This window comes from Bombus pascuorum, chromosome 10 (assembly GCF_905332965.1).
Source record: "Bombus pascuorum chromosome 10, iyBomPasc1.1, whole genome shotgun sequence".
Taxonomy (NCBI): domain Eukaryota; kingdom Metazoa; phylum Arthropoda; class Insecta; order Hymenoptera; family Apidae; genus Bombus; species Bombus pascuorum.
In genome coordinates this window covers 6,266,470-6,289,873 of record NC_083497.1, presented here as the reverse complement: position 1 = coordinate 6,289,873, position 23,404 = coordinate 6,266,470, and the positions used below count along the sequence as shown (strand labels likewise).

The window sequence follows — 23,404 nt, the reverse complement described above, 5'->3', positions numbered from 1 at the left end:
AACTGACCATAAGTCACTTATTTTATGCTTTAATTAAATTTTCTATGACGTAAAATTATTATATAAATCCACGAATTCATCAAAATTTCTTCTTGATCTGAAATATCTTATATATACGTACAATATACTTTTAACATTGCACAGTGTAGTTTTACATTTCATAAATGTAATTTGTATGTACAATGTTTAATGTTTTGAAAGAATTTAATGTTTTGAAAGGATTTAAAATTTAATCATAATAGTGATTGAAAGCTGATTTGCACATATTGTATTTCGTTATATTTTTAATCATAACTGAAATTTACTCCAGTAATTTCACCTTGTGAATAATTTTATAAATTGTTGATTTCTTTTATTTAACTTTAGGATTTAATTCAGATTCGAGATTTATTTTATTCCATTCCCAAACCATCAAACAATGATTTACAAGTCCAAATATTTTTCTAGCAAGGACGAATGTTTTTAAAGGATTTGATTAATTAGTGATGTGCATAAGAAGTCATTTCTATCGTTTATTCCTTTCTTTCTGCATACAGTAAGAAGTTTAGTGAGAAAGTATATCCAGAATCTTTCTATTTCATTCCGAATCAAAACGAATTTCACTTCAAGATTGATTATACTTCACTTTTGACGAGCAAAACGGGGAAGATAATTAATTTGATTTCTGTGAAAGGTATAATTGAGATTCTTTTATGGGAAAGGGGTCAGAATATATTTTGTATAAATGTGATGCCTTTTGAACATTAAAAGTTTAATTAAAATTGCCAATGGAAAACTAGGTTGACACAATGACAGTCTCAAGTTATTCTAATTTCATAGGTGAAATATTCTACTTGTTACAAGCACTCCTACTAAACTAAATGTACCGTGAAATTTTAGATTGATAAAACACGTCAATTTGGAAAGAATGTGAAAATTCTTGTTAACTAGTAATTTCATAAAAGAAGAAAATGTTTACTATGATGTATTAATTTGTAATTGGAAAATGTGAAAATCGCGAGAGAAATCAAATTTTTCAGAAAGTTATTGACAAGGCAACAAATGTCTCATTAAATGTCACTAAAACATTCATTCCTCCTTCAATATTCAATCAGATACGATTCCAGATAAATCCTAATTCTTTTAATTTATTTTCCTATATGTTGTTTCCATGCAATAGCAATCTTAATTCAATTTCATTTATTAAAAATTTTATCTAACTATTGCTCATATCATAATAATTTCATCGTGTAAATATTATTTCTTTGTTTGAGAGCATAAAGTAGTTCGATCATTTAATTAAATAACCTTCTGATTCGTTTTCATTGTACTCTATCATTTTCAGTTGAATTTCATTGTAATATTGTATATGATCATCTTTCCTATTCTGGATAATTTGCGTAATTTTATAATAAATGTTTAATAAATGAGATAATTATACGTTAGGGAACATTTGTGGAATAATTGGAAATAATTTTATGATTCATTCTGTTCCAGATCAAAAACATCAGCGTTCTTCGGTTCTAAAAAGTGATGGAGATTCCTTTATTGCGTCACAGAACGAGACTTTTGTCGCTGGAAGTACAAGTAGAGAGTAATTCCGGTTTTAACGTCTTACATTCCGCGCAACGACCCTGCAATTACCAAGAGAGCAATTTTTCCGAGCCCCAAATGAATCTCTGCTACCTTTGCGGTTCGCGAACGTTAGACGTATTAAGAATTCTGACGATGAAGGAAACTCTTCATTATCGGTAAGTGCATTTTGATAATAAAGATTTTGTCAACTAAGCGTATTCTATATCCTTTCGTTTTCAATGATTTAAAAGATATACCAAGCTTATATAAAACTTTGAGTTGAATGACAAATTTTTCAATTTCCTACTTCTTTGCTTTTTTTTAATTCATATATTCTACTGTGATTACAGCTGCAATTATGTTTCTTTCTGTTTATAAGTAAATGGGAAAATCCACTTGGAAAAAGAATATAAATATTAAATGGAGAAATTATAAGCAACTTTCTTCATATTCACTGAATGAAACACCGTGTGATTACTATTTGTTCCAATCGTTATAAAATTTTATGAATCGAAAATAATTGAAAGACTATAAAGAAATGAATATTGATTTTCCAAATTATTTTACTGGTTGGTAATTCCGTAAAATTTATTTATGGGATAGTCATACATGCTAATATGTGTAGGTTATATTACTGATTATGATATCAATATAATCAATTCTGTATTTGATATAATAAAAACGCAAAAACTTTTCATTCAACTCAATCATACTGTTTGGTAAGATCAATTAAACTTTGCGAAAGTTGGTTCCTTATAGGACTGAAATTAGTGCGCACTTTTCATCCAACCTGAAACTCTTATTATAGGAAACCGATTTGAACGTATTCCTGTTCGCGCCATAAAGTCTTTCTATTACATTGGTCGATGCAGATACATTGGTCTGTTACAGCATGTAGCTCTTATTTCTACTAAATTTCTTTTTTTGCATTTTAGGAACTTAAGGAAGGAACTTATCGAATCCTACTTAAAGAAAACGCTTAAAATAAAAAAATGACGATCAACGATTTAAGTTTCTTTGTAAGACGAGAATTAAGAAAAGATTTCTATATCTTTTATTACAACTTATTATAACAAGTGATTATGATCGCTATGAAATTATTATTTATTTATATATATTATAAATGTATCTTTATATTTTTAATAATATATTATAAGAGTTTAAAAATTCACAAATTATTAAAAGTCTTAAATCATAAAATATGTATTTTTCATTTAATCTCAGTAATATGATCACCATATAATAAATTCTCAATACAAAATGTTTCAAAAGAAAAGTCCGATAGATTGTCAATGAAGATAGAAAATGTAGCAGCGGTTCCAATTAAAATTTACGCGGCAATCGCGATAAAAAAGATTCGAAGTTGGTACGTGAGAAAAAAGTTTGAACAAACGTTCTAATTAATTATTCGAATAAACTCACAAACGTGAACACGATGGTCGTAAGATTTATAAGACAGGCATGGAATTGTCCTCGCGCAGCTTGAAATTTAAAACAGACGAATTGAAGCTTAAGTAGATTACTCAGCAGTCCTTGGGCTCGATTTTTACAAGCAAATAGTGATGAAACTTGCTACCGCGTAATTTTACTTGTGGTTCACAATCCTTTTCGATCCTCGTTTTGCATAGAAATATATTTACCTTTTTCTAAGAAAATGGTGAAACTTGTTACCACATTATTCAATAGTTTTTCTAATTATTTCTTTGTTAGTTGAGATATTTCTCTGTACAAAAAAAAAAAAAAAGAAAAAAGGAGATGAAAGGTGTTAAAAAAATGAATAGAATAAAACTGGCGAAAAACGAGAATAATAATCATTGTCATAGATGTTGCGCGCATAGTCGATGTGACAACGCGAACAAATGTTATTCTTTAGATTTGGCTCGTAGCATTCGAGCAAAGAAAAAGCAGTAACTTTTGGATTTATGGCGTACAGTTGCGTAAGTGGCTGTGTGCCAAGGGTGGAAAAAGGGGAAGCCACAATGACCAGTGTTTCTGGCATTTTTCCGCCACAGAGGAATCGTCACTTTCCTCGATGACAAGTGTGACTCGTTATTTAGAGCACCATTTATCCTTGGAATGTACGTGTTTTCGTTTCACAAGAAATTATTGCGCTGTTATACTAATTTTCTTTTTAAATTCAATATTACAATAAAAAGTAAAATTTGTTATGGGGAATTGAATGAGAAATTTGTACTTAATATATCTTTAGTTTATAGGAAACTATTGTATGTATAAAATATAATATAAATGTAATTTGAAAATATAATAGTTTAACATGGAAGAATTTGTAGTCATATTTGCCTTGTTCTTGATAGATTGATATTTGAGGAAAGAAAATACATCCTATGACAGGAATTTGAATAAGGAATTTGTATTAGAATTCTTCTAAAATTGTAGAGTATAACCTTAGTATATGGTATCAAGTTGAGTGTCAGCACGAACGATGTTCTTGCGAACTAAAGTTGTAAGGTCTTGAATCATTACCAACAGGTGGTAGAAGGCGAACTTTCTCACTGCAGCTACTAAAAAATTTCTCGTCGACGAAAGAACTTGATTATGTGTAACTATGACGAAATTCTACGCCAGGGAGCATTCATTATATTAACAACATTATTCTATATAAAATGTATTAAGGGAAAAAATATATGATCATATTTTTTCTAATAGCTTATGTTTAATTTAAAAAGCTGATAATTAATACTCGTTCGTTTAAACGTAACTAAAATCTGAATTTGTATTAACCTAGAAATGAAAGGAAATATCGAGTTGAATGAAAAAATGCTTCCGTAGCAATTTCTTTCACTTCGCAATTTTTGTTCTGATTTTTTGTTTTAATATCTCGTGATATGTGCGGCTCATATTGGATACCTTGTAAAACGAGATTCTAATTTGTCGCATTCGTATTGTTCGTGCTGCCGAGCTGGAGAATCGAAAAAATGTTTGCAAACAAATTTTTCGAGGATCGTGTTGTGGACAAATGCCATATTCCACCCACACCCGCTCGTTGGCATAACAACGAATATGTCAGCAACCTACTTCAAAAGAAAACAAAATAAATAAATATGCATGAAATATTCACATGTCAATTTATTTTACTATCGTTACTCCCGTTACATACGAAATATTTATTGTGTATTGCATCAATATAAAATAATTCTTAATATTAGCATAATATTTTATTAATAATATAATAAAAACTTTCAATTTAGATGAAAAATTAAAAATCATAAAAGAAGGAGTTCAAATTTGAAATTTCTAGAAATCTGAAAATGCTATTGATTTTAATAAAATAGACAATTATTCCACGCGTACTTTCATCAATTCTTCTTCTATATAAATTTGTTATTCTCTTTCTTTTCCTTTACAATTTTTTTCACATTCTTCCAGCTTCGTAAATCATTTCCAAATTTGACAGAGTTCGTGCAACATATACTAAAAATAAAAATCAATTTGTGATAAAACAACGCACTTGTAAATGAAACGATGTGAAAAATATTGAGGACGAAAAATATTGAATTATTCATCGTTACACTATTGTAAATTGACAAAGTGGCTCTCACGCCACTAAGTTCTCCCAAGTACATTTGGAAATTCATGGAATCATTTAACATGAAAGACGTGACACGAATTACTCAAGTTGAATAATATTGTGAAACATTATTCTAGGATACGATTGTACAAATTATTATAAATTATTGTAATAGAATATTCCTAGGAAATACCGTCGTTTATTATTATCTTGAGACATTATTTCGGCGGATTATCTTGAAATATTATTACGACACTATTAGAGGATTTTCCTGTAAAATATCATAATATGACTTTGCTACGAACATAATGAAATTAAACTAAAAATTAGAAGACGAAGTATTCGACAAAATATTTAATTTTCGCATTAAAAAGATAAATTCGTGAAAATTATAAAAATTGTAAATTGTGACAACAATTGTTATGGAGAATTTAATACTACTGAATTAACATGAATTATTATTATTGTCATAATATATATCATCATGAAATACTATCGTCAAAAACTACTGAAAAATCACTCTATGAGAGACTTGCATGATCTCTTCGAAAAATGAGAGAATTAAAATAAAAGTTATAACCAAGGGAAAGTCGACATAATATTTAACAGTTCCTAAGCGATATGAACTAGTTCATCTAAAATACGCGAGCAAATAAACCTAAATCGACGTAACACAGAAATGTCAGCATTCGAGATAAATGCACATTCGCAATTCCCCTGCCAACATTTCCTATAAATGTTCCTATTTACAGAATTTACACCATTTAACGATATGCCAGCCGCTAGCACGTGGATAATGCGGGTTTCAAATGCGGAAAGACCAATAACAATCTGCCAATATAATACATACGTTCGTAAAAGTATTTAAGCATTTGGAGACACCTTTTATGGATATGTTGTGTGTTATGTAAACTATTTTGAAATTTCGTTAGCACTGTAATGAGATACGAGTGTCACAATTATATTAACAAAGCTTGAAACAAATGTGAGAATATAATGTAGAAATTATAAGATATTTAGTACAAGAATATGAGTCGCAGAGATCACAAAGTTATTTAAACTTTAAATATCCACTATATTGACAAACTTCAATACTCAATAGGACCATGTTTAATATTTATGATATCCAATGGCTATTGTTGGCGTATACTAATTTTTTACTAAATCCGTGTCTGTAATAAATATCTCGTACTTTTTATGTACATTTTCTATTCTTCTACAAAGTTTTTCGTGGTAAGAGTTCAAATACTTTCGTGTACGACCGTACAAGCATGTATTACTTCAAATTTAATTTGCAATCTTTATTATTGTTTCTTGGTGTTTACGTTGAAGTTCCTATTGGTGGCAGAAAATTTGTACCGAGAACCCGTCTGTTCTTCATTTGACGTTTCATTGCGACAGCCATGAAATTAACTGGCTGGATATAAATGAAGGTTTGTCTTGGCGAAACAATCAAGACGCGTTGTTATTTACGGCATTTCCATTCCTATGGCGATCATGGTGGTTTCATGCGAATTTACTCGTCGGAACATTATCAACTCGACGCTCGTTTTCGATTGTTTTCGAGAGCCCCTAGTTATTACGTGGCGTGAATCGAACAATATGAACGCGGCTTGTAGAATTAATGAACGGGTGAAATTACGTCTGCTCTGCTTCATGAATTGATGATCCTTCGGCTGAGAAATTACTAGTCATTTTACAGCAACGAGAGCGCGAGTGTTTTCACGTGCTTGCACTGTCATTTCAGTTATTTCTATAGAATACAAGGATATATACAGTATGTAGAATACAAGGATCATGCATAAACTATCTACGGTGGTTCACAAAACTATTCGTACACTTGCCATACTAAACTTTTATCTTTTATTCGTATATTGTGCGTATCTACAACTTATTGCACAAATATTGTATATACATATTTTGCTTTTTTGCTTTTTTACATGCAACACGTAGTTCTTGACTATTTCTTTATGCTGTATAAAAATTATATTTATATTTACTTCAATGAAGTGAATATGAATTTGTCAAAAATAATATTTTTATTTATTGTATTATTATTTGAGGTGAATAAGCCGTGATAGTTGTAGTTGCTGATGCTGCTAGTGTGTAAATGTCGCTGCTGGGGTACTGCTGTATTTTTCTTCTAATTTAGATGCGTGGAAGAAAAATCGGACTCCGGCCGCCGGAATTTGAGAAACCCGGGTCCCGAACGTTCGTAACCTAAGGCGCTAACCACTGCGCTGCCATTGTTTGACCTTAGTTAGTGTCGAGTGGTGGTATTTTGCTGTCGAGTTCCGCCACATATTTAATGTATATAGACGTATTTTTAAGAAACATGATCCACGTTTATCATTTTATGTTCTTAAAAAGGATCAATGTACAATTTGCAAAAAGTTTTATAATAGCTCTGATGAAGATAAATACGGTGCAAACATTATTTATTTATTTATATAATATCACTGAATTTTTGGAATTTCTTATCTCGAAAATGCTAAAAGTAGACATACAATATTTGTGCAGTGACTTATCGATATAAAACGTTTTGAAATTTTATTTACTCCATAATGACATCCGATTATACACATAATATGTTTATAAAAGGGATCGGTCAGTGTAGGAATACTTTCAGGAATCATTGTAGGTGAACGCGTATAAATATAATTTCCTTGAAATTGGGGTGAAATGTAGAAAACCGACGAGTATCTTTGACAAACGCTTTCGAGAATTCGTCGGGTTTCTTAACGCGTTTTATACGTCTATTTTATATGAAAATGTGAGCCGACTGAATGGTCGCAATTTTATGTAAGTTACATAAAGCTAACCCTAAAATTTTGAAAGAAGGGATTTCGCCGTTATCTTTAGCAGTTTCCAGGACAAAGTAGTTTGTAACCTTTTATGTGGGTCACCGTGTATTCATGACGATATTACGCCAGTTATATTGGGATTCTGATATGTATTTCTTTTGAAAGATATATAATTTTGCCTCTTCGTTGTTATATATGGAAACCTAAAAATTTTTGTGACAAAAAGGGATATGAAGATCACGTAAAATAGTGACAACGATTTAGAAATGCAGAAGAGAAGTGGTACATAGAAGTGACAATATCTTGATTATATTGTTTTTAAATTAGTAAAATTCATTCACCTTTCTTTTTTGAAATATAAATTGAGTGCATTAATTACATTTCTGTATTATTACTGATCATCGATTCTTTATTCCAACAATGCAGAGAGAAGAATAACATGAAATGTGAACGATACTGTCAAATATTGCATAATGGATACAAAAGTTATTTTATAATCATACTCCTGGTAAAATAGTAGACATATCTTGATTAGTTTAAGAGAATGGTAGAAATAATTGAACACAGACGAAGCAAATGCTTTTAAACATTAAAACATATTACTATATATGCACTCTAGAAGTTGAGAAATTCGTACAATACTTTTTAACTAAATATGAATATTGTACATTTTAGGAAAATAAACTTCGATTGAAAATGGAATTAAATTGTACATTTCAATAATAATTTATTATGTTCCAATTTCATTTTTAATAATTTTATGCAAGAAAAATTAATCGATGAAACGGGTAATTAATCTGACATCTCCAAATATTCTATGCAGAAAGATTCATTAAAATATCTTGTTTGTAGAAAGTATGATGAAAAAAGAAGAAATTGTAGCGCTCATGCACTGTCTGTGGTTTCAATCTCGGGACCAGTCAATTTCGAAACATGACTAGTTGTTTCCTGACTTTTTCACCGAAACATTTCAACCATCTCGCCGTACAACTGAACACACGATATCGAGTAATAGACACTCGTTGAAATCGACTACTTTTCACAGGGATTCACCATTTTTGATCCAATAATTCTATCGTTCGTCAGCTAAATAAAACGTCGATTCAAACAATAGTTTCAAAGTTGATCGTGTACGTACCAATTATCGTGCCATAAAGAAGAAATTAATCATTCGTATCAACTTTCTTTGAACATTCGATATCTCAATCGCTTAATATGAGAAAAACAAAGCATTTAGTTGCGGAATTATTGTAATATTAAAAACAAATAGCTGTTTATTCGATAAAGTATTAAAAAAAATCCTATTAGTTATGAAATACACAAAACATCATTAAGTCAGTCTCTCTATTTCCATTCTTTAAATATTTTGACAAATTAATGAAAGATCAATATTAGTTAAACCTAAACAAATATGTTCATTATTCAAATATAATTAATTTCGCCAAATGTGAACAACATTAGCCTAAGTATTTGTCGAATATTAAGCGATGTTATATGTATAAATGAATCTTGTGGTGCATCCACGATTGAGTAATTCCTATCTTTCTTTTAGGTTGGACGGAGAAGCAAGGCAGAAGTTCCGTAGACAAATTCCACTAGCATCAACAGGCTATTCTTTACCGCGTAAAAATCGATGCTGCGGAATTTCTTCCGGATAGTTTCACCATCTGAGGATTAAAGAACCGTCCGTTTACGTCAGCAAAGCGAATCTTTGATCACTAGACTGCGAACTTTTATACATTTATGGAAAATTTAAAGATATAGAATAATAGATGAGAATGCATACGATACGAAAAATGTATATAATATTCAAAGTACAGTATTCTTTATAATATTTGGGACTTTCAATTCTGATATTCTAAATACGATATTTATTTAACGCAATATTTAGAATATTTAGGATTTTAGAATTTTATTTTAATTAGAAATAAATCTATTTCTTTAGTATTGTTTACAAAAATATAAATTTGCACCATGAGTTTCTTACTTAATCAAGACGATTATTCTTTATATTATTTAGGAACTGATACAAATCTCTGTCTACATCCTATTCCTCTAAGAATATGAATTTACATAAATATCCATAGATCAATAAACATGTTTCTACTTTTTATATTCCATGATTGATTGGGAAAGGAAGAAAGGAAATGTGACAAGGGAAAAGTAGTGCGTCACGATTACGTTGTTGGCTACTGTCGTCAGGGACAGGTTCTAATTAAGAACTTTAGCGTGCAACTTTGCGCCCTGAAAGCGAATGACGTGTCGTTTACAGCGTCAGCTTTTTGTCTGGAAATTCGAAATTTAATTTGTCAGCAAAATCGAATAGCGACGAACTGATTGGCTTGAGCTAAAAAGGTGATGGATCTTAGGACCGATGGAACAGACACGTGAAATGTATAGAAAATCAAAATTATAATAATGTTTATGGTTTTCATTTAATTGTTATAAATTATTAAATATATATTATTAAATTATTATTAAAATATTTGTTAGTTTTCAGGAAAATGTAAAAGAAGTCTTATTGTAATATGCATGGTTTCTGAATTAGAGCGAGATCGGAAAATGAAAATTGAAAAGCACGATTACTTTCACATAACAAAAATTATTGAATAGTCAGATATAATCTATAGATTTCAGTTTCAAGTTCTTCGTTATATTTTATATTATTGTTATATTTATTAAAAACAAGTGTGAAAAATTAGGCGATGATTCCACTGTATACACTTTCTCCTGTGAACTCCTGACTGTCTTTCTTCTGTTTTACATACACATATATGTATCATCGACATTTTCAGTGTTGTTATCTTCCTCTATCTATATCGACATTGCAGTAGATAAAAATAGTGGGAACATCATATGTAATCTATATCCTGATATAGATTTAAATAAATATAAATTTATATTCTGTTATAGACCATATTTAATGATTCATTCATTTATTAGAATACAAATTTTGAGCTCTTTCGAATTTGAAATGCATATATGTACGAATTCTCTCCCCGTTTTTATTATTCGCATCATTCTATACCGCAAGCATGATACAATATCAGAAAGCAACGAATCAAAATTTTTCTCAGGGAACTAATCACAACTATCACAGAGATTTAAGTAGATCAGTAAGACTCCGTTTCTTTAAAATGTCTTTTATACTGTTCCTCGTTACGCGAAGTATACCTTCTCTTATTTCTCAGTTATTGTTTGTTATTATGTAGTTATTATTTATGTGGAAAAATCAGAAGAAGAGACGAAGGAGAAGAGCAGAAATCTTTGAAAAGATTGAAAAATCGCGCGAGTTACGAATTCAATCAAAGAAATGTGGTTATCAGGCGATTCATCGGACTGAAAGTGCGCGAACGCTGCAAGTCGAGCTTAAAGGAGCTACAGTGTAAAGGAACGATTAAACCGGCATTTTGATGGTGGTTTGAGGAAGATCGTGATTTGATGAACTTTCGGGCTAAGCAGATTGAAAGGCAGCGATCCCCCGAATGAATTTCTTGAAACTGCTCGTTTCGTCACGGTTCAATCTCAAATCCGAAGTCTTTCAAGCCTTTTTTTGTTAAAAGACTAAAACATAGTTTTCATTTTAAAACTGTTTAATTCTTTCTTCATTTTTGGAAGTTTTTATAATCATTTAATTTAATAGCACTTTTGTAATTAAATATATATTGATTTTTTTGGTATAGAAATAATTAAATTAAGGGAGCATTATTTACATACAGTTATAAAAGTCCACATATGCCCAATTGAACATAAGATATAGTAAAAATGTTGGCTCTATGAATCGTTTTGATACATTATGGTACATACTAATATGTACCATAACTTATTCATCTTCACTTTATTAAGAAAAAAGAAATTAAAAAATAAAAAACATAATGATATAAAAATTACATACATCTGATATACATATCTACATGAAGTCATAAAAATAACAGGCTTTATATTACATATATCTTGAAGAAGTTAAATGTTTTGTAATTTCTAATATAATTTTATCCCAAGATCTTTGTAAGCCTTGGATGCTTTAATTTTTTCAATTGCTTTTGGAAATACATTAATAATTATTATATTAATGCGTGAGTATAAATAATAATAATTTTGTGACAAAATACATATTTAGTTTCTGTGGTACGTCAGATATACAAAATTCGATAAGTGTATGCCGATTTTCGTGACTGACTGTATAATGTCTATATCTTCCACGAGAAACAAATAATAAAATATTCATACTACTCTGACACTAATTACTTTTCTTTCAAATTTCTGAAATGATAATTTGTGACACACGAATATGTATCCTACAAAGTAAATTTCGTAATAATATTCTTTTGACAATTTCTGAGCATAATTCAACAAAGAAGTTTGCTTAAAATAATTCCCGTAGAAAAGTGTAAAATCTCGGCGGTTTTAATAATTACCGAGTCGTTGTGCTGGGGTCAGACCATCAGTAAAGGACGGAACCACGATCTTATGTCTCCCCGTACCTCAATTTACTCGACCACAAAAGCAGCTTTTCATTCATTAGCGATATAATTAGATTCAGGAACCATGAAGACGATTATTGTAGCCCAGAGCCGTGACAAATGTAGGTTTCTCCTCGAGGGAAGAAATTACTTGGGGATGTTACTCGATTACGGCGACCGACAGAAATTCAATTAACGAAGCCTCACTGCCATATCACATTAAATTCCGTGCAATACCTGATATGGATCCAAATAAAAATAAAATGTTTATGAAATTTATTGAGACTATTGTACAGGACGAAAGACAATTTATAAACTTCAAGTGTCCAAACCATATGTGCTGTATCGACGTAAATCGATCAACTAGGGAAAACCAAACTTTATTTCCTTAAACCAGCCAAAACTTCTACTTACTACTAAACAACAAATATTGATCATTTATACTAATTTTTACCATTACTTTCATTTCGGATTAGCTAATAGAAACATTTTGAAATATTTCTACGTAGAATAATTTTGTTCTTTTTTCAAATTTTTTTTATCATTGACTTAAATTCCTCGATTTATGATGTCGAAACATATTCGATGTTATATGAGAAAAATTATGGTTTCACCTTAACGAAGACAAATTGTATTCGTAACGAAATATATTTCGAGCGCAACTGTAATATTCCATCATACCTATTCCATATTTAATTTTCACTAACAAGTCGCACAAATAGAAATCAACGCGAGAGGTATTAACAAACACTTCACAATTCTGTTCGGAAAATTACAGGTACGAGACGAAATTCACCACCGAAATACATGTATTATTATTCAAAGCATATACAGAGTCAGTTGCGTTACACGAGTACCGTTGTATAAACTATACGCTTGCCTCAATTAAACCGTACTCTGATTACCATATTTAAGAACAGAAGTTCCGTTTAGTTGCGTTCTACACTGACGATACTTGTCATAACGTAATTCACATTGTTAGCTATCGAATATTCTCTCTTTCGTCGTCGAACGTTTTCGGACTACGTAGCTGACTTCTAGAGATATTTTCAATAATTAGCTTTAGGATTCTTTTCACGTTCAACGGCGTTTGGTTTTATTACGAACGTTCTTGGCATTTTCATCCACGTTGTATACGTTTCATTATTCGTCCCGTTTTCTTTCGATAGTTCCAATTAACTCATAAATAAGAAACAAAATTCGCACAATGTTCTGTTTATGGAACATTTTATTATACAACCATAAATCGAAAATGTCGACTAAAAAGGAATTATTCTCATATGACAACTAAATTTTCTTAAGAAATAAAATACAATAGTTCGTATAATTTGATAGAACAATGATACATACATGTAACTTATAAATAAAATAAGAAACGAGTCCGAAGTGAAGAGTAGAAGGATTAAGAAATCGGTTCAATTAAAAATAGAAAATAATGGTAATTTCCTAGGAGGAGAATCAGGTTGATCGTCGTTTCTCGAGAAACAGTGTTTGTTACGTGAAAATTAGAACAATTTAATCTCTTAAGCAAGACCAGAACATATAGGTAGTTCATTCAAACATGATTCTAGAAGATATAAAGATTAAGTGATAACGCATGTGTACATTATTTTTCTTTTGTTATTTCAAAATATTGTTTGGTATTATCTACATCATTTAATATTTCTATATAGATATTCATATTCCAATGGTGCTTGTAACTGTCAAACCTTATACAATTATTTTGTTACTTGGGAAATCGTTCATTTTAGATTCATTACTTCTTAAACTAGAAATCAGATTAAAAAAGGACTTCCATATTGAGAGAAAGACTTCGGATGTTAATACAATAATAGAATTTTATATAGAAATTGAATTTTATTATATTTACTAATATTACTTATATTTTATAGTAAGGTTTAGAATTTATAAAATCTTATTTCTTATGAACTTCAGTAAAAGTTTATATCACCTTCTAAAAATTGCAAATGGTACTTACAACATTTTGTATATTTCATCACGTATATTATGCATATTCGAGTATACTTAAATTTCGCATAAATACACGAACAACTGCAATTTGTTTATAAGTATAGTCTAAGTAAATACACCTCTACAATGAAAAGAGTAATTATCCTTTTCCGGGCCCAATAAACTCGCTCTTGAAAGAGTTTAGATGATTTGTCAGTTTAAAACGTAGAAACCATGTAAAAAGACATGGTTCAATGAAGTAACCTACTGAAAGCGCATTTTGAAAATCCTCGACCCGACGAGGCCGCTCTTTTATACTGTTCTTTGTACTCATTCGAACCAATTTATCGACTACCTTTTATTCTTCGGTACAGTTCGTCCCTCAGAGAAGTTACATCCTTGATAAAAGTTCAAATTACGAGAGATATTCTGAAACGTGAATACACTTTTAACTTTTCAGTCATTTAATACTTTAAATTAACTAAACGACGAAACAGGATCAGAAAACGTTTTTTGCAAATATGACAATGTATTAGAAATTAAATCTACCGAAATGATAGGAATATTGGAAACACGATGAAATGAAAAACGTAGTTCTGCAATTAAGTTACGAACTTTTCGAATTTTTGACTAATTATTTATTCAAGATTAATGCTATAGGTATTGAGAATAATTATCTTTATTTCGTTAAATTTTTAACTAAAAATTTCTCTAAAATGGCAGAATTTTAAGGTGATAATTTTTTTCTAATTTTAGGATTCAATGGGGCACGTAGCTATTACAAATTATTAATCTTTATTCCCATCAGCCTTGATTATAGGTTTCTTTAATCATTAAATAACAAAGTTTTATTAAGTTTTATTAAGTTAATATTTCTTTAAATTCTTAGGTCGGATAAAACACGGAATAGTTCCAAATTTTTGATTAGTAATTATTACTCTATTCTAATAGATAGTTTAAAAGTATATGATAATAGTAAGCAGGGTTGCTGTAAACATTTATGGCACGCAAACTTGTAAAAAGTTTATCGATTAAAAAAGGATTAATATAGATCCCATTATTGGTGTTCCAACGCGATCGCATGTCGTTAATAAACGATAAATTTTTAATTTCGTCGTTGCTCTCTTTCATCTCCGCTGTTTGATCGATCTCCTCGTTGACGATTCGCTTTCACAAATCGTATGTCACTCGTTTCGTTCATAGCCTCTTGAAAAAGTGCACGGTCGACCCGATTTCTATCATATCTCCTTTTTTTTTTATATAAAAAGGGAGATTGAACCTATATACACACGCGCAATCTCATTGCCAATAACAGAATTTATCGTCGATAAAATTTCTTTGGCCGAATGAAATCGTCCTACCGGAACTTGAAGCAAGTACATTTTATACAAACCTACGTTTTCAAATTGTGGAAAGTAAAACTGCTAAGAAAAATTAAAAGTGGTAAGACTAATGGATTCGTGGAATAATTTTCAAATGAAATGTAATTTACCTACATGAATGATAGGAAACGTAATTTTGCAATTTATTGTACCATATACTATTTAATATCCAAATTTTATTAATCAGTATATAATATTTAAAACTTATAGAGTATTTAAATTAATAATTTAGAACTATAGTGACAGTGATAATGTTTCCACAGAACTGAATTTTAATACAAGAGAACACATCTGAAAATCAAAATAAAGTGAAAGGAATTTTGCCTGACAGAGAATCTCGCAATAATTTCAAGAAAACTAGTAGTTAGAACAAAATTGCATACTGTGCGTTACACAAATTGTCGCAATGTCCGCAACAAATATTTTCCAAATCACACGTGTCCATTCCGGAAGAAGATAATTTTTTTTTTAATTTTCTAAACAGTCCCTGTACTATAATAGGACTCTTAATAGCACTTCAACTGTATCTCTAGCACTTTATCTCCGAGAATTACTTGTTTTTCATCCTCTTTCCCCTTGTTTGCTCATCACATGTCCCACACACTTTCTTTCCCACCTTTTCTAGTCTCTTTATGCCCTTCTTTATACATCGTTACACATCGTTATCCCTCGTCACACAATCTCTTCTTTTTCTAACCACATACCGTTCTCTTTCAGCCAGTTTTACATCTTTTTCCTTTTTTCTTTTCATAGTAAGCTACCTTCGACAATGTATTTTGCTATTTACCATTGTCCAGATCCTTTTCGTTTCTCTTTCTACTTGCTCTGTCTATTAAGACCACTAATTGCGCAGCGGAATCGCTAGACCTCTTGGTTGATTTTCTCGTGATTAATTAAGTTCCCAGTTGTCAGGAAACATAGGGAGATTCCTTGACTCCCTTCGTTCGTGGCAAGTCTTTGACGAACGTAACCACCGACGAAAGTGATTTATCATTTTGTTTTATAGCGGCGAGCACTGGTTATCCGCAGACAGGTCGCGGAAAATCGCGCGGGTACGCTTCCACTGATAACCTTGTCAGTCCCCGAAATTGACTGCCGTTATAACTCTTTGGCAGGCAGCTAGGCCAGCGGGATGATCGGTATTATTCGTGTATTGGTAAAAAAATGTGTGTCGTTGTTTCGTCAAAGTGATGCATCCAAAAGATCGTTAATTTTCTGATACAATGGGATCTACATTGACATTGTCAGAACACCGATTAATGGAACGATAGATTTAAATGTCTACCGTCGTTTTGTCAGAATGACATGCTTAAAAAATTCGCTCATTTTAAAATGCAGTGTGATGTATATTATCAAAACAACGATTAATGAGACGATCGATTGTGGGAACACATTGATGCATGAATATATGAAGACAATATATTCGAAAATAGTCTCATGTGCTCAGTGGCTCATGAAAGTATTTGGATACATATCATAGAAATTTTTTTATGAATTCCTTGTGTATATTATATCCTTGTGAAATTTGAAATGTGTAATAAATATCTTGTTAATTCCTTACACATTTCCAGATTCGTTTTACATTTCGTCGATATAATCATAATAACATGCTTTATGTAATACACGTAATATATTCATAAAGAGTTTCTATGAATTTTCGAATACCATTTTAAGCTACTGTATATGAAAATTTGGAAAACAAAAATTTATAGTTATACAAAATTTGATGAATAGGCTGATTAATAAAAATTGATTCGTAAGTAGATTGCAAACTGCTTACATAAGAAACGTTCGATTCTCAGATAATAAGAACTCAGCAGAATTTCAATAAATCCCTTGTTAAGTAGAATTTTCCAGTTCCAGTTAATGGAACAGTACCGCATACTTTCTTAGTAATTTAAGAGGATATTTGTTTCGTAATGTAATATTCCGATGAAATTCGCCATGATGAATGGTAAGTACTCTATCATCGCTATTAAATGCAAATGGATTTTGCCTACGTCTTCGCATGGATATAGGGAGGAAAATTATTTGAATCTACTCCCTTGCCTATCGAGTTATCGCAGACATCTAAATCGAACTTCGTTAAATCACTCGTAATGGATTCTATAGGAATGCCTGCTACAGAAATCAATGCAAAGTGTTTTGACTAAAACTGTAATCTGAAAACAACACGAACGTAATTCAACTTTACCCACAGTAGAAAGCATTGGAACATTCGTGGAAACCTTGCATGAATATATTACATCCTGCGCAAAGCATTTTGAAATTTCATTATCTTTGTAGCCACATCAGGCAGTATAGAGGATGATAATCGTAATTTCATTAATAATGTTATACTGATATGCTAATTTTTCACCAAAAATATGTTTGCAATAAATATTTTGTAATTTCTATATAAATTTTCAGATTGGTTCCGAATTTTACTGATATAATACTAATAAATAGACTGCTGGCATTTATGCAAATTAATATTTTTACAAACACTATTAAAGAAATGGAACCGAAGCAATTAATTGCTTTAAATCACTGCTTTTAAACCAATTTATGTACAGTATTACCTTTAACTAAATTTGCATAATAAAAATCACATAAAGTGTCAAATGCGACATAATCCTTTTACCCAAAATCACAGTCACTGATTTACCATGAAATCTGAAATTTGAAATTTCATTATGTAGTCCTGCATTTCCGATTCGATCCAGGTCCCAATTAAATAATTTCATTTTCACACCCTGAATAACCTGAAAATTTTCCATGTGCCAAGTTATTAAGCAGTTACGCGGAAACTCGTCAATTCTAAATAACACTTTGAAAGTATGTTACTCGACCGAATTCACGATAGTATCACCTAAGCTCGTTGTTTCTTGGAACGCATTACCTGTATATCCACGTTGCATATAATATATAAACACCTGAGCTATTTATACGCGGCTACTCATGAAAATGGTAAGTGTCTGTTTGCATTATGCATTATAAATTTTATACATTATGAAACCAACAATTCCGTGCGATAGTTTGTCCTTATATTTGCATTTCCATTACAAAATAATGTGTCATTATTTTACTACATATGTATTCTATTACGAGTTCTCAATATTCGAAGGAAGATGTTTTCGTAATCATTTTTCTAATTTTTTTAAATTAAATTGATCATTGATACTTTTGCTTTCAACAATTATTTATCTTTCTCCCTTTCCCCCCATTATTACCATTAAGAAAGAGAAAGAAAGATAATAAATGAACAAAAAAAGGAAATGTAAAGTATAGAAAATTTTCTAATTTCTAAATTTTCAATTTGTCGATTCGATCATCTTCTATACTGCATCTCTAAGAATCGTAGAGTTAATTGATCAATAAACCATTCAATGGGTTTAAGTATTAGACAAACAATACAAAATGTCAAAACTAAAATAGATCGTCACACGAAAAAGGTAAGAATTATAATCGTCAATCCAAAAATCTTTCAAGCACTATATCTGTAAAATTAGATCTATAACTATGTATATTTATATCCACAGAATACAATAATATACATAACGCAATGATATTAATAAAATTCTTCTAATTAAAGTATCTTCACTTAATCATTGCGGTAGTAAACATAAATAAATTCCAATTTTATTCGTTCCGATTCTAACCGGATTTTATACTAATCTTGCCACAAATCTGAGAATGCAGGTGCCTAATCCTGAGACTAAGAGAATAAACCCATTGTAACCCATATCCTTGTTTTCGATGTGCATTTTGGTAACAATGTCTATTCACTTAACTGCAACTCTGCGAATCACTTGTCACAGAACAGTTCGGCCGATCGATTTGCCGAATCATCCAGCAACGTAAATTTACTTTGAGACCGTAAACACAGATTTATGGTAGAAATTCAAAGACAACATTGTTACTAACTGGTCCGGCTCGTCAGTCAGCCTTTGTCGAAACGTACACGCGTTATAGTCGACAGTTTGCCAGGATTTACCGTGACAATCTGGCGATTGTTTCGAACTGCTCACTCGAACGATTTCGTTGTTTCCTGACGAAGCTTGTAAATCCATTACGGAAACTGTAACTCTTATTGGTTATTATCAGGTTTTGACATTTTTTTTAAAGATTCAACGTATTCTCAAAGATTTGACGAATAATTTTGACCATGAGAGATTTGTTCGTAAATATCGATAATAACGATTTCTCTCAAATGATTATTCGATATATTTAGCTGCAATTCGAAGTTAAATTTTCGAGAGATTGCAAAGCTTCCTCGCGTAATTACGACAATTTTGAAATGATTTTGTTTTGAATTCATGAAAGCATATGGGCTATAACAAATGAAATGAGTTAAAAGTTTCTTCGTTTTAGTAGAATAATTAAATATCTATTACATATATAATGCTAATATAATATACAATATAATAATATAATGCATATTCTGTATAATATAAAATAAATATCATAAATAGAACTTCGTTTATTTTAACGTGCCAGGGAAAAGCAATTCACTGATTCTCCCACTACCTGTAGTTTTGCCCAAATAATAAGAATTCACATCCAGATAAGCAGATTCTATCAGCAGAAGTTCATTTAATCAGACACTGGATAATATGCCATTCCAGTAAATGAAGTCTCTCGAAATGAGAATATGTAATAATTCTAAAAATCAATTCTATTTCATAATCCGATTTCATAGTCCTTTAAAAGTAACCACAAAAATTGTTGATAACATTTTGCTGAAAAATTCTTAAGTTATCATTGCATTTTATAACATTGAATAATCACAGTTTCGCGGTTCGTAGTGGTCTCGACGAACGATCAATAAGTAAAAATTAATAGTAACCTCTAGTTCAAGCGACGATTTTATCGATTTCGGACATCCCCAATTTCCGCGAATCGATGAACTGGAACTCGCACGTTTCACGTCCATCCTCATCCAACAAACGTACTTTCCCTCGTGAACTTTTAGATTCGTTTATCGTATTAGTTTGAAAAACGCAAATCCTACACAGCTAACGGTAACATAGAAAAAAGGTTTATCAATTATTAGCAAAATTTAGAAGGTTGTAATTTCAATCAAAGGAACAGTATCATATCTGAAAATTCGGAATTCGAGAATTATGAAAAATGTTTAATATTTCAAAATTTCAATAAAACTGATTTTATATTTTCATTGTACATGTTAGATTGATAACAAGTCAAAATCATTTCTGAGTAAATCTTTGATAATAAATTGTCTATCAATTACTTTAAAACTTTTAATCGATAAAAAAATTATAACTTCAATTTAAATTAATAAAAATAAAGTAATAAAAGAATATTTATAATTGTTATTGCCGAATTGAAATCATTCAGCAAGTCCTTTAACTTCTTTATTCTAAACTTTATTGATATCATGTTTTCATATTCTAATTCATATTCATACATTTTCGAGTTTTTATTCGAACCTAAAAAAATACGTGAATTTATATCATTAATATAAGATGCCTCCCATGTTATTGAAATATAAATCAGTGAACTAGTTAGATGAAACTCTGACAATAAAATCATTCAATCCGCGACACAAATAATTAAATTAAACTTGTACGTACTTCAACCTATGTCTTCTAAAATGGAAAAGAGGCTCTCTAAACCATTATCAAAATTATTTAAAAACACAATAGCTACAAAAAGATTTTGTGCACACTCCTACTTTTCAATAAAATATTTTTTCATTACAGTTAGATCTATAAATGCAATAATGAATGCAACGATGTGCAAATATTGTTTGCAGCTACCGTAAAACATTTTATTTTCTTTCACGTATAAATGCAACTAAAGCAAAATGGATATTTTATAAAGTGTCAACCACATTAATGGAATAAGCACGATCGAGTGTGTTTGAACAGCGTTCAAGCCAATAAAGAATGCATTTTCTACATAATGAACGGTTTCGAGTGCGCTTTCCGAGAAGAAGGTGAGTAAACAATGAAACCATCGAATTTCCTTCCATTTGCATTCTAGAATCACTATTCGACAAGAAGGAACGACAAATCGATGCCTTCAATTATCACGACGCGCCTGTAAGCAGATTTTCTCTCTTCTACACGTAACTATAGTTGCATTCTTACAGGCGCGCGAGCTTAAAACTCCAATTATTTTTTCCTATTAATTAATCCTTCTAAGAACTATAAAAAGAAAAAAGAAGGAAACAAATAGCTGTAGGGAAGTGCAAAAACGGGGACAAATTTAAAGAAAGAAAATTGCTTCAAGTCTACTATTGTGACGAAGAAATTATAAAAAGAATTAATTATCTTCTTGAATCGCAGCAAACCAACTCAGTTTCCACAAAACTGGTAATATTTCATGTTTCTAATTGCTATTTCGTCTATTTGACTGCAATTCAAATTTAAGTTTTCGAAAAGTTGCACAGTGTCATCACATATTTTCTTTCTTCCGATTCTGTTTCAAATTTATGCTCCCGTTGCTTCGTTGTAATGGAACAAGATTTTATTAAATAGATTGATTTTGATTTTATTTAATAGATTGTACAAAGATGCATGCAAGAAGCGTTGTATTACACGATTGAAACGATACAAGGTGAACTGGTGAATATGTTTAAAGAATTATCGCCTCATAAGAATGAACAAATACACAAATTACAGATGTATTTACTACACTCACCTTTAGTTCAAACACTGTCTTCCTCCGTCGATTTTCTTGCAACGTATTGGAATAGTTCCATCGTGGCCTTCACTCGCAGTCAAAACGTCTCTTTCGGTCTACTTGTTAACGTTCTCTGATAGGAAAACCCACGCTGAAAGATCCTGAGTGGGGAAATTTCGCGATAGAGTGCATTGCTCGCTCGATCACTCGCGGTAATGTAGCTGTCACTTTTGTTCGTTCTAACTGAAATAATAATTCCCTCCCTATACGAACTTCCGACAATATTTTTTATTCGACATCTTTATTATTTTTCTTCCACTTTTTTTGATTACGACACTGTTTCAAAATAGTTTGATTATCGAGAGTTGATATCGTTGAATTGTCAAACTATATCGCGAGAGAAATACGCGCACGATTGATGTTTGTGGTCAATGTAGCAAAATTTCATGCCAAAAGTACCTGGAAAGTTTCCAGGAGAATTGTCCGATTTCCATTAATGATAATATCACGGAGATTAGTGATATATGATCGAAAATTACACTTTACAGATCCGCTTGTCACCAATTATCTTTTATCATATATAATATCGGCAGTGTCACAGATTTTCGTCCAAAAATCAGCAGCTAATTCTTCGTTTCTTTCTTTCTCTTCATTTCGTTCTATTTTTCAGTGCAGTGAGAAATGGAAACATCTGAACGATAAAAAATGATAAATACAATGGAAGAAGGAATTTCCTGATCGAGACGATTTTATTTAGAAGACGAACGATCACGATCTTCGAGTAAATGAAGATTGAAACACGAACCTCGGAGAGGAATCGAGCTAGAGTCCAGCCGAATGTAGCAACGCGCGTATACTGAAGAAACTCGTGAAGCGAGGGCGCCGGCTTGAACCGCATCAACCCCTCTTCCCAGCATCCCACGCGTCGCGCATTCTCTTATCAGAGAGTGCCGTTCGGGATTTCACTTAGATCTATCGCTACAGATGTGCGGAAATTTCAGCGTATACACGGACGAGCTGAAGAATCCTTTAAGGGTTGACAAGTGCTGAGTAATCTGATCTTTGTCCGAACTAAATGTGTGTTGATCGCTG

The 23,404-nt window shown here is 31.1% G+C and overlaps 1 protein-coding gene and 1 long non-coding RNA gene across 3 annotated transcripts in view; one reads left to right on the top strand and one right to left on the bottom strand.

Annotated features, from left to right (window-relative positions):
* The window catches only part of LOC132911303 (uncharacterized protein MAL13P1.304-like), a 308,863-nt gene extending 285,707 nt beyond the window's left edge, over nt 1–23,156 (bottom strand). For both annotated transcript variants that reach the window (XM_060967865.1, XM_060967864.1), the window contains exon 1: nt 22,331–23,156. The gene's annotated coding sequence lies outside the window, so the exon portion shown is untranslated. The remainder of the gene's footprint in view (nt 1–22,330) is intronic.
* LOC132911374 (uncharacterized) lies at nt 496–9,675 on the top strand. Its single transcript, XR_009658984.1, has 3 exons — nt 496–673; nt 1,477–1,730; nt 9,440–9,675. It is a non-coding gene; the product is annotated as an uncharacterized LOC132911374 (long non-coding RNA).
* Nucleotides 23,157–23,404: the final 248 nt, after the last annotated feature.